Below are 14,085 nucleotides of genomic sequence, written 5' to 3' on the forward strand. Positions count from 1 at the left end.
GTTAGGAAGCAAAAAGTAGCCAAAATGCACTCTCACCATATCTTTCTCCCTCAGATCAAGGAGCGGAAGAATCTCGACATGCAGGACTTGATCGGGTTGATATCAAGCCTTGGTGTCAGGATCAAAGCTATAATTAAAGATACAGTAACAGTGCTGCTAGAGACCTCTGCAAACGACAGACACACACAGGCATTAATCTTTAGTTATTGTTTACTTCAAAGCTGCTGTTGTGTTTCTTTGAGAGGGTGTGACTTAAATGTGACTGCAACTTTCTTGTTGCTTTACCAGGGGGTCAAACCACCGGCTCCTTCAGCGACCAACAACCAACTCACCCCAGAGATCCAACAGGCCATGGAGAAGTGGCTCAATTACCACATCAAGGTAGATGGAGAGATCCTCTAGAGGATCATCTCCAAGATAACTTATCGACTTGTTAAACTCACAAAGGTCAATACAAATTAATTATATACCATTTGAATGTCTATCAGGAGCAGGACGTATTCATGCTTGATGACAAAGGAAGTGGACATTCGATAGCTGACAAAATGGCAAACTTTGCCCTTGAGGTTCAAGGTCAGGACTATATCCATTTCACTGTTACTTTCTTACGTGAATGATACTGCATTTCAGATTTAGTCATCAGCATAACATATCAGTTATAATTATCACTTTTGTAAGCTCAGTATGACCCTTCTTGTACCATTCTTGCAGAACGATGACTCAGCATTCATACAAATGACCCATTTTTGTGTTTCTGTTTGCAGGCGCCAGGGTGATCTCTTCCAGGTGTTCAGAGACATATCGTGGTAGTAGGGAGTTTTTAACCCTGTTTGGTTTCACGATTTTGACTGTCAATGTGAGCCCACGGACAGTTATTCAGGTATAATGAATGATCACCGGCCACCGTGTATTCTTTATATCTTCTGTGGGGCTGGGTATTGTTCACTGCAAGTCGGTGACTATTAGTTTCATACAAGGAGAAATTATTTCCTAATTGCATCTCCTCTCTCCACAGGGTCTGGCACCACTGCTCCCAGGGAGGTGTTGGTCATTCCCTGGTGCCCAGGGAACTCTTGCCATCACTCTTTCTCATCCTGTCAAGATAATGCATGTGACAGTGGACCACATCTCACGCTACAACTCACCCAGTGGCAGCATCAAGGCCGCACCCAAAAACTTTGAGCTCTATGTGAGTGCTCCCAATACTGCTAGTTGAAATCCAGTATAATAGGCACTGCAGACGTATAACTCTGTGTTTAAACCTGGGAGAAAATGGTGAGTCTCATACAATAATCGCATCTCTAATGTATTATTTCTCTCCCAGGGAATGAGAGACATCTCAGAGAAGACAACTCTTCTTGGAACATTCACGTACAATCAGAGTGGCGAGTCCATGCAGACTTTTAAGCTGCCTGTAAGTGCAAATGATCAAATCTATACAGACAATGACACCATGAAAAAGAAATGTAGAACATGACCTAACTTCTTCTGTTCTATATAACAAGTCTAGGCCTGAACATAGTACATGGCTTGTTCTTGTTATGTCTGAAATGTTAGATTGCAGTAACGTTCATGTCTGTTTGATTCTATCTTTTTATCCCACTCTATCCCAATTGATTTCTGTCTTCTATGTTTCTCACCATTTCCTCTTTTCTCCTCTGCCCTGGTACCAGAACCCAACTGACGACATCTATCGTGGTGTGGAGATGCATGTCCTCAGTAACTGGGGAAAAGCTGAATATACATGTCTTTACCGCTTCCGCGTGCATGGGAAGATCGCCTCCACATGAACTGTATGTTCATGAACTGTCTCTCTCAGTTCCTCTCTCTGTTTTTTGTTTTTTTCAACTCAAATCAGTTTTTCTTTTTATTAATAATTTTAGCGCAACTTTCTACTTCCACCAATTTGAACTTTCAGTTATACAGTTCTTTTCAAACTATTCTACTTTTTAGAATAGAGAACAAGATGGTGAATATCCCACCTACATTTGAAGGGTTAGGGCTAGGGTATGCTGAGGCTAAGGGTAAATCTGACTGGCTACTGGTTTGTATGGTAGCACTATGAAAGCCATGTGGCCTGCTCAGTGGGTCAGACATCATTACCTCTATTCCCTTTTAAGCTAAACACTGAATGTCCCCTGTGATTTCTAACGTTCTATTTAATGCCTACCATCAGTTTGTGTTATTGGATGTAAGCGAATGTTAGGGAGATGTCTTCAGTTGTGTACTTACCTAATTCAGTTCATATTCAGCTGTGTTCAATTTATTGTCTGCTATACTTCATATGGTTTAGCTTGAATCAGCAAAGCATTTCAGTACCTCATCATTCACACTGCCTTTTAAGATGTAAATGCATTTTATAGATGCATGTGAACCATAATACCAGATGCATCATAAGCATACAATTCTACTATTTTCAAGAATTAATGAAATAAAGCATTATGGTTTCTTACTTTAATTGTCATTAAATATATATATAAGGGGAAGAACTGAAAGTCAAGACCTGCTGAGTTTTACTGCCCTCTTCAGGAAGTTAAATTTAGTACACTTTTGCACAGATCTGGGGGTCAGTGTAGATTCAATTTATCTTTTATTACAGACGTTTTCAGACATGAACTACATGGACTCTATTGTTTGGAGCATGCATAAGGCAGGATATAATCTATAGATTCTGCTGCAGGGATCAAATGTTTTTCATTACAGCCTATCGATGCCGGTGTTGGCCATTATCTCCTAAAGCTCTAGAATCTCGTCTTTCCAAGTTGACATCTTTCTCAGCGTCTCCTTGTGTAAAACACTTCTTTTTCATCTGAACAATCAGTGTTCTCCTTGTTTTTTAAGTTTTTCATTTGTCCCATGTAAGAAACGTCATCAACACGCTCCCCACTTGCTGTGAATTTCTAGACAATATCATGCTGTATTCTCACTCGACCCCACTTGAGATTTCATAGTTTTTACCAGGGGCGCCACGTTTTTTGATTTTCCCCAAAAGAGAGAAGCACATATGTCACCCGCCCCAGCCTCCTGACTCACAATTTAGTGGTATTCATACGAATTCTAGTGCATTACTTTCAGTAGCATTTCCTATGAAATTATGATGGACCAGCCTGACAGGATAGCTGAAAACAAGGGAAAAGAGTTGACTGGAGGGGATAGACCCCACTGGGGCTGGCATGGTTTAGCTACCCATGCAGGCAGTATCCAATACGATTGGTATTTGGAGATAACTACTAATGGTCAGGAAAGCAGTAAAAGCTTAAATACCCCCAGAGTTGGCAAGAGTGGGGGCGGAAGACGACTCACTAACAGAACACACGGCTAATGACCCTGGACTGGACAAGCACAACGCAAGAAGCTAACACAGCAATATAATCTGCCAAGAAGCTCCAGGTGTGTCCCTGTGGCTGGAGGAAAATAACATTGGCAAAGGGCCTAAAAATACACCATGGAGACGACGTGCTTGATCGAAAGAGATCAAGTCAATCAAGTCAGTCAGACTGGACTAAGCCCCCCCTGTATCTGAGGAAGCACAGAGGCAGTTGCAGAACAGGGTATAGAGCCCACCCCATCCTAAAGTAATGAATCATGTTTTTTTTGTTGGTTTCTGGTATTTTATTGTGCATTTCTTAGACTAAGCAGGAAGCCAATGTTATTTTTGTGTTCCTTTCTCCATTAAATACCAAACTAAAAATGGACAGTATTGAATCCACCTTGAGTTCATAGATGCCTCCTACAAGGGCCTCACTTATGAATAATACACCAAGATGAATAATGTATGACTTTCTCCTACGAGAAATGTAAAGACGCACAGGAGATATGTTGTTCCTGCCTAGAATCTGGAGGGAGAACTTTTCAAAATGTTATCAACCGCACACAAGAATACTGACTTTACATTTTACCGAGGAAAAAAGGACTGTATATTTTACTGTCAATGTTGCCGACGTTTTCTAGCATTGGAGCATTAACTCTTCAGCCCTGGTATCAGGAGGGTAAGAATGCTTTCAAGTCGCTGGGGTAGTACGTAGTTGCCAATCCTGGATACTTTAAGACGGGAGTAATGAGTCTCAATTGGGTATAATCGGTTATAACATGTGTTTTGAAAAGATGTGACTTTATTTTCCAAAAAGCCGTGGCATCACTGTCTGATAATTTTTTTATTTTACTGTGAAGATGTCTGTGTTTAGAGGACAAATGTGTGGGCTGAGTGTGATGCTCTCTCACTCTGCCCACAGGAAGTCTCTTGCTGAGTGACCGGTAGAGAGGAGGGAACGCTGTGACCAGGACATGGCACCTTCCACACCACCAGCTCCCACATACATTTCACACACAGTTATATTTCATCAGGCCTGCAAGGGCGAAAAATAAGTCCAGCTGTTGTTGAGGATCTTAAGAGTTTCAGTGTCCAAACAGTCGAAACTGTGTCACATACACTTTGAAGAATGTAAACATGGTTTTGACTCATCAATTATTTGTTGTGGCTGATAAAATGTCAGAAAATATCGCCTGTTGTGATTTTCCACAGCTGAAGGAAGCTCTTGTTTTGTCAGACCAACAAACACCAAAAGAAATTCACTTTACTATCATGTATGTTAAGGAAGTCCAATAGTTTAGAAGCTGGAACATAACAATTCTCACATTTGCAAAGATGCAATCAGCAAATCTTTTTGTTTTATTGGGTGTGTAGAGATGCGAGTGAGATAGTTTCCCTTGTGTTTAGTGTATAGATCTGCACCTATGATTAATTCATGATCAATTTGAAAATAATTTTTTACAAAACATAAAAACAAAACTTTCCAGCCCGGAACACAGCATCTTCAAAACTAGGAATCTAGAATCAGATACTTTTCACATTTTCGCATCATGTCTATTGTTTTAAAGGAAAGAAACAATATGAAAAAATGTCTGTTGATTATTTGCATGTGAACTTATGAATCCATCAATTTACAATTTGCTTTAAGTTTAGTCAACAGAATGAGTAGACTTTCTAATGGGTGAGGACCCATGTGAAGGATAGAGAGGTCGTATGACAGATACTGAAACAGAAGGGAGACAGCTGAATGGCGCAAATGAATAATCATTTGTCAAAATTACATTCATTATTTCAGTGCTAATTTCCCCCTTAGTCAACTGGTACACAGATAGTAAATACATATCTTTATTTAGTTATTCTATAGGCCCATGTTTATGTATACTTTAATGAAAAAATTCAACATACCACTACAAAAAATAGAAAATGAGACATATATTTACCCACAACATGAGGAATCACTGCTTGCACTTTAAAGAAAAAAAAAACATAATTTTATAAATAAGTCAAAGCTTCACATAAAAGCCATTTCACTAAAAATCTCTTACGCTGCACATGGTGTTTTCACCAGCAGTAGGAGCTGTTAACCTTCTGCTTGACAGAAGTGTCCACATTCTGCAGTCTGCTTTATCACTGATTCTCCAGCAATCGACTGGAGCAACATTTGCCTAGTGTTGCTGATTTAGTAATATAATATCACTTAATTCACGTACAGAGGGCCATATAAGTAAGAGTGGAATTTCTCAAATGTTTTCAGACTGTAGATCAGGTGGACCCCTCACACCAGACACACACCCTGTGACAACAAAAGACTTCTATTAATAAGTAGCATTCGAGCACATTCACTCACCTTATGGTGAAGAGAACATGAGGTCAGAGTTGTTGTTACAGCTTCATTCACCTGCACGATATCAGAGAATACTGCATCCACACCATCCACTCTCAACTGAATAAATCAGGTATCGGAGCAATCGTCAGACTGTGGTACACCAGACATCTGAAATGTATATGTGCTTGGACCTAAATAATTTCTTTTAAAATATATATTTGTATTGTGAGTCAAAAACAAAAGCCTCCACTGCCATCTGACGGGGTGATTTATTTTTTCCTTCTGTTCAGTCAGAAGTCTCTTTTTTTCTGTCACTGTCCGACAATTTAACCTTGATTTCCCCCCCTCCTCTCCTTCCCTCTCTCTTTATGTCTTCTGAGTTCACACACACACTCACAACACCACACAACATTTTGTCCGTGTTGACTTTTTATATGACTCCTTCTTACTGCCCATTGTTCATGTTTGACAACTGCAACAAAATTAGCAGTTTTTGGCATGATTCATCATCTTTCAATCGAATGGTTGCTAAGGTGATGAATCCATGGTGTATGTGCTGAGTGGTGAAATCATGCAGAGTGTGTGGAGAGCGATGTCCTCTGTTTCACACACACACACACACACACACACACACACACACACACACACACACAAACACACACATATGCAATGGGAGCAGGACTAAACCACCGGGCTGAATTTTATGTTTTAGGATTTGGAGAAAGAAGCCCCAGTTGCTTGATGTTATAACTCTGTGAACAAATGTCACCCTCAGCAGCACACATGCAGACGCGCCTGCACGCACACACACATACACACGCACACACAGACACACAACACCTCCTACGCTCTCATCTGCACATGATCACACAACAACCGCTTCAAAGCCACACATTCATCAGTCCTCTCTAAACTCCCTTTATCAGATCTCATCATTCTCATGCTAAACAGCCACACAGACTTTGAGATGGTAAACTAGACTTTGGCGCTTAGTAATGTTAAACACCTGTGTTAGGCATGATGCCAGTGTGTGTTGGTTTTTTGTTGTTCTGTCGGGCTTGTGAGGACAAATGTTTTTCTCCTAGGCTTTTTGTGAGCTGTCAAAGGGCCACTGTCCATTGTGAATCTTTTTGCAAAGTGTAGAGCACACATAGCCAAACAGGGACCAACATCAAGTTTGTCTGATGACCGCACTAATGCCAGACTAGTCATGATCAATGTGCCAAAATCATCCCAGAAGGGCTGAGACTAGTCCAAAGTTACTAAATGGATTGAATTCTATGTCCAAATCATTCAGAGTCCACATCTACTGACACCTGCTACCAACCTCAAAATATAAATATCCAAATCTGCAACATATCCAACGCTCATTTGGTGCTAAACTGCCGAACACATCTGAGTGCACCAATGCTCAGAGAAGTCCCATCTCAACCAGAAAGTACAGACCAAGTGCTACTGGAGTTTTATCATTATTATAATTATTGTATGGACAACTCAGAGTAGTTTAATAGTGATTTATTAGCCAATTGTCATTTTAACATTAACATTTTCATAGGGAATGATTAGCAGCTTGATCAACAGAAAATTAATTGGAAAACCAATTTTTATAATCAGTGTATTGCTTCAGTGATTCTATAATTTAGTTTCTTCTTCACCTAAAAAACAACATTTAGTTTTGCCATTAAATGAAAGTCTTTGTTGGTTAACAAAACAAGACATTTGAAAATTCACTCTGAGAAATATAATGGGCATCATTTCTACTTATTTATGTTTAATCGACAAATAGTAGCAAAAACAAATAGCAGATGATGGAAAAAATATAAACCTATCTGTTGACATAAATATATTGATCTGCACTCTGCTAATTATCAGTCAACAGATGGTTCTAGCTGCAGTACAGGTCATAAATCCCTACATGTTAGTGGATGGGACATGAGCCAGAGTAAAAAGTATGCATTTTTCCTACTCGTACACGTCATTGACAAGATAATTTTAAATTCAAGACAAAATTCATGTTCATGCATGACTGTTCGAACAGCTCGCCACTACTCGTTTCAATTTTCCACCCCTAAATTATCTTTGTCAAACCAGCATGCTTGTACGTTTTGAAGGCATTAATCATTAATGCAGCGTGAATAGTGGAAAGTGGGTGAAGATGAAAACATTTAACCATGATATGCATCAGTGGAGCTGCCTCCCCAAATTTGTCAAGCGTGTCTCCAATTTAGAGGAAGAGAAGGGGAGATAGGGTTTCAAACATGTCAGAGAATTAACACAATCTCCAATTATAGCTTTCATTTCCTTAATGAGAGGGAGGGACCAGAGCAGACAAGGGGACGGATCAGCAGATGATGGATTGGGCCTCTGAAAGGTGTGACTGGGAATAAGAATACACACAGGCTTTAAACCCCATCTTCATGGTAACCTGATTTGACTCCTTTAAAGCAGACATGCAATCCATCACCTTGGTTTATGAATAAGTAGGAAGCATTGTCCTGTTGTCATAAGTGAAAATCAAGTGTGTCACTGTTCTCAACAGCAGAGGCAACATGAGAGAGGATCAAACCCACATTTCCCATCAAGAGGATTTTGTGTTTTGCCAACTCACGGCAATGATTTTGGTCAAAAATCTAAATGGCATAAAATCTATAATTACTGACATTTGTGGCCCAACAGGTTTTTGTAGAATATATTCAGCTGTGGATGCAAATTGAATATGAAGAACATATGACTTGGGGTGTAGGGAGGCCAGCCATTCAAATTCCTTTATTTTTTTTAACAATAAATTATAGTGCCAACATTGGGCCCATTGCAATCATATATCATGGAAAGCATTTGCACACGATCACAGGAAATTGAGCAATGGTGGTGGCAATGCTGGCCACACCAACATATGCCAACCAATGTGGCACTTCAGGTTTCGGTTAATACTTGCCCCCTGATTAAGTTCACCTTTTTGAGGTAGTGGGCTTGCTTTGGAAGGTCTATTCCTAAACACAGACTGAAAATATCTGCCAAGATCTATAATGATTGGACAAATCATTTATGGCCAATTTCCCAAGCTGTGCCACTTTTTTTGGTGAATATCTTGACACATGCAAAACATGATATCAACAATGCTGGTATAATGATGATCTACAGACAATTTAGGAGGAGTTACCAAAAAATGTGATCGTCAAAATCCATCATGGAGAGTTTTGGAGAGAAGATTGAGTTGGACATGTTTGTCAACTTTCAAGTCAATTGGACCTGTGTGTAAGAGCTGTGGCCTTTCCAAAATGGTGTATTTGAGCCTTAATTACAGCGCTACCATCTGGTTGATTGGACTAATTTTTATTGGGAAGCGTTTCTACATCGTTTCCAATCATTGAATTGTGGTTCATGTTTCCAGCTCATTCTAGCTGATGTCAGTTTGAGCCGTGGTGAAAGACTTCCTCTTCAGGGCTTGAACCCTTAAAAAATTATAACAATAATAATGAAAATAACAAGTAGTTGCAGCGCCACTTAAATTAGGTCAATTTAATGGTCTACGCAAAGCGGTCGGCTCAAGCTCGGCTGGTCATTACTGCTTGTGTGTGTACAGGCCAACCTCCTGTTCCATATTTTGGTTTCTTATTAATCATACATTTCTTACCTTGTGCATTATGTATATAAAATCTCTCGGGGATACATGTCTGCTGAGTTCTGTTCGGTTGCGTGTGCATTTTCTGGTGCTTGAATCCTATGGAGTGTACTTTCTTTCCATCAGATACAAATATAAAGCCATTTGTCGCTATATGAATGGTCCAGTCTTCTTTGATGCAAATGGCTCTGAATTATTTATTCTTACCATGTGTTGACAGCGGACGCAGCGAAATAAGAGAACCAAATATGACGGACGAAGAATGAAAACAGAGAAGGGATGTTTACATTTAGTTAACTGGTTTGAACAGGAGAAAAAGAGAAAAGGAGGCGCTAATCCTGCATTAGCCACATGACAGATTAACATATCCAACAATGAAAGGAATAGCCACTGCACAAACAAACGCACACACGTAGAGTTGCTTGAATTCCCCTCCCCGCCTTTGAAGATGCTTATTATTTCCAACAAGGATGGATGTATATTTCTTCTTTCTGCTGCATAAAAAACAATATGCCTTATAGAACGCTTCACATGTTTGTGAGTGGTGGCTCATAAAAGCTGGATCAGATGAATATTTATTGTTTATGTGTTTGCATCTGCTTGTGTGTTTGTGGATGTGTGTGAAGTGAGAGAATGTCTCTATAGTCTGAAATGAAAGCTGCACAGCATCTTGTGATGTCTGTCATGATTACCACCGTGAAAAGGTTTAAGCCGGCTATTTTGGACACAATACATAAAACAATGCAGTGTACACATTCACTCTCACTCCCTCACGTACAAACACACGCGTGTGCCTCTTATGTCTCAACTCACTCACTCAATGGCACAGCCCATATTAGATAATTCCTGTAAAAGAATGTTTCCAAAATATATAAGGCAATCAGTAATCCCAGCAAGCTTAGAATAGAACTGAATAACCCAATTGGAAACATGATTTTACCAGTTGCGTAAGTGCTGGTACTTGTGTATACCCAGTGATAACTGCTGTCCCTTAACATTGCTCTCCATTCTTGTTCTTTCTGCTGCGACACACTTTAATCTTCGCACTGTTGTATGTGTTTGATTCTTGTCGAGGACGCTGTTGGCACAACACCTCGCCAAATCTATGTGCTCATCCAGGAGCTCTGCACTGTCTGCTCCTCAGTTTCTAACAGATCATGGTCAAACAGTGCCCTCATGTCTGCTGAGCTCAGTATCTTACAGCCCCAGACTCCCAGTTTAATATTCCACACACCCAACATATGAGCGCTTACCAGAAACACGGCCTTGGGCACTGGCCTTGTTCCGGCCTTATCCCGGCTTTCATGGTGCGTGCAACAACCAACAGTGGGTTTATGAGCTATGTCCAAAGAATAAAAGTCTTTTCATTCAACTGAACAAGAACCAAAGACAAAATAACTGATTTTTACTGGCTCATGCGGCTCCAAAGTGTTTGGCAGAGTAACACTGCAATAATGTAATAAATCATAAAAGCAGCATAACAATCCCTGTGCTCCTAAAACTGTTTTCTCATACTAGCTATCTTCGCTGCCTGTCAGATTCATATGACATACTTAATTACCTTCAGTGGATATTTCAGAATTACATGTTTATCCTTTTTCATTGAATAATTTTCTTTTTAGAAAAGTATCTGAAAGGATTATCTCAATTTAAACCATTCCCTGTGGTGGCAGCCAGCTGGTGTGGTAGTATAATCCTTTTGACGCAGCAAAAGTGTTTCCAACACAACTTATTTCACTCTTTTGAAAAAATCACTTGTTTGTAATCACTAGTCACACCGAAAAAGTCAAAGGAGCATCTCTGTGAATAGCTAGTGTTCAGCCAGCATCTGAAGCCAGCATCAGTCAAATGAAGCATTTACTTATTGTCCGCATGTAAACTACGGCCCCAGATAAGATCTGTTCCACTTCCCAGTATCTGGGTCACATTCTATGTTGAGATTCTGAGGATGAAGTTATAACGTAACAAGGATAAAGTCACAATCGAAAATTTTATGAGATGGAACATCATAATATTAAGTAACTTAAGGAGAAAAAAACTCGGTAATATAATAGCTGATATGACAAGAGTGAAGTTGTACTTTAACAAGAATTAACTAATATTATTATAAGAATAAACTCAGGATTTAATGGAAAAACTTCACAATATTAACAGAATCAAGTCCTAATTTGAATTGTCATAACATTGACAGAGTAAAACTTTAAATAAGTTGGAAAAAGTCATAATATTACCAGAAAAAAAACTAATTTGCAAATAATAACAATTATCATCTTTGTCTGGTTTAACAAACAATGGGCCTCAGATAAGAAAAAATTAGGTTACTGTGCTACTCATAGAATAATATAAATGTTTTATGAAGAGAATATTTTAGAGATGTCTGGAAACAGCGGTAAACATAGAGGTTAGCATCTGTCAATGTTAGCTAACATTAGCGCTTTAGCATTGAACTTACTGCTAGCTTGCGCTGCTGGGACCTCCTTCTTCTCCTCTTCCTTCTCTTCCTTCTCTTCCTTCTCTTCCTTGTCCTCCTTCTCCTCTTCCCCTCATGAGGACTATGAGGATTTGTTCCGCCTTGGGAAATAAGTTTCGTTTTTTGGTGCTGCCTTAAGGAGCTGTCGAAAAAGCACTTCACTACACAGAGGACAAACCAGCCAACGTCTCCTGGTATTATTCTAATTTAAATGTAAGACTGTATATTCTTAAGAATTCAAAGTCAATTGCTCTTTGTAAGGGTAATTATTATCATGCTATGGTCATTGTCAATATCAGTGGTATGAAATGGTTTCAGAATGATGGCAATAATATTTATCAGAATCATTTCTGGGACAACATATCATTACAGGCCTACCTTCATATTTTCTTAATATTTGTATTAATGCACCAAATTAGAGGTTTCCTTACTCAGTTTACAGCTTTAGTTCTCTGAGAATTTATTTCATATCCAAGCAAAATTGGTATTGTTCATTCTTCTTCTTCTAAATATCCTGAAACTGAATAGAATGTGTGTGAATTTATTTGCGTGTATGTGTATGTGTGTCTGTGTTTGTGTAGTGTTCCTTATTTCCATTTCTGGAAGTTGCTAGCCCTAGTTGTAGCACGTTTTGGTTCACTTAACAATTTGCCATTTATAATAATTTGCCTCAAAGCTCATCACAGGAGACTGTCTCATCCGAAATCTTTATAGAGGTCGTGATTATCTCAGGCGAGATCCCTGCCTGTTTAAACTGCAGCTCTCTGTGTCCTTCCCAAAATATGAAATTGTAATGACATTCAGAGATGGTTGTGATGGAGACGGCCTTCTTGGCAGGGAATTGGACTGAGCTTTTCCCCATTGACCCTTGCTCCGCTATCAAAAAACCCTCCAGCCCCTGTGTGATGAGGTAGCATCCTCCTGGAGCTGTTAATCCATGACGGGGAGACATGCCGGAGAGTGGACAGAAATAGAAATGCAAATGGTAAGAGTTTCATAAGTCCTCGTATGGAGATCATTATCCTGATCTGTTTACCTTTATGTGCTGCATCCTTTAATACAGTGCAGCGTAGAAAACATATCCACATTTAGTTTCATGGTTTTTTATCAGCTCAGCATTCTTCATTTGTTTTAGAGCTGAAAATAGATTATTAGAAAACACAGGATATATTGAGCGCTCAAATGTATATGGGATGTTTTCTTAAATTCAATATGGTGCTATGGGTGTATTGGATTGTTTGGAGCTGCAGTCTCTGAACACATGCTGCATATCAGCCCCAATAAAAGGTGATTTACTGCCCTCGCGGAACAAATCGCTGTATGATTGAATCAGCAATCTGATCACCAGACATGATTCTCCTCTCGCTGTACTTTGCAGCACTGAGGCTTTGCACAGCATCACTTACACGTTTATAGTCAGTGCCTGTGTGATTCCTTTTTTTTTTTGGTGGAATTTTTGCATTTATGGTTCAAAGTTGGGTCTTTGTAGTTCTGTTTTTATTAGATGAGTGAATTTGTGGGCAAGGAGGACAGGTGGAGGGAACATCTCTGAGCCCCATGTTTGTGTCTGGTGATGGTGGCATCCTGAAAAAACATTGCAACAGGTGGGGTTAGTGGGGCGGCTGCACACGCTGCCCATGTGGCTCCCATCTCATCTATTGAACATGCTGTCATTATGTGTCTTATCAAATTACTTGTGGCCAAAGTGGATGTGGCAGATCCGCAGGGGTTTGCGCTCAGGGCTCCACACCGTTGATACGGTATAATGTCGTGGTGTAATATGCAAAGGGAGATCATATGCTGTGTGGCTGAGGAGTTTAGGTAAAGGATTTTTGCAGTCAGACAGGTTTAGTTGAATTGTGACGGATGGAAAGCAGCACAGCATGAAGCAGGGATAGCTTCTTAAAGACAAACCAGCCAGAACCTTGCCTGTCATCCCTGTGCTATTCATTTTGATTTTATCTTTCCCTTTTTCCCATAAAAAGCCTCACAAAAACAACTACTAAATGCAGCTGAGGACAATAAAGCTACAGCATGGCCGAGTTTGAACCCCTTCTCGGGTGCTTTGTATGTAATTTACCACACTCTTGTATCTCATCCTTAGCTGTATTTTCACCCAGAGTGCTCCTGCAAAGTATTGTGTCCATTCGAATGTGGATGTGCCTGCATGGCTCGCGCTGTGCCTGTCTTTCAGCCTCGTTTTCTGTTTTGTTGACTGCTCAGTTCCCAGGGAGCTGTGATAAAGGACGGTAACATGGTAAACAAGATATCTGTTGACATCACCTCCTTTAGGACATTTTAAGTCCATCTGAAGGAGGGTTGTTTCTCAGTCGGGGGTTTTAAAAGGAACAGGTGGA

Source organism: Platichthys flesus, chromosome 7, assembly GCF_949316205.1.
Source record: "Platichthys flesus chromosome 7, fPlaFle2.1, whole genome shotgun sequence".
Taxonomy (NCBI): domain Eukaryota; kingdom Metazoa; phylum Chordata; class Actinopteri; order Pleuronectiformes; family Pleuronectidae; genus Platichthys; species Platichthys flesus.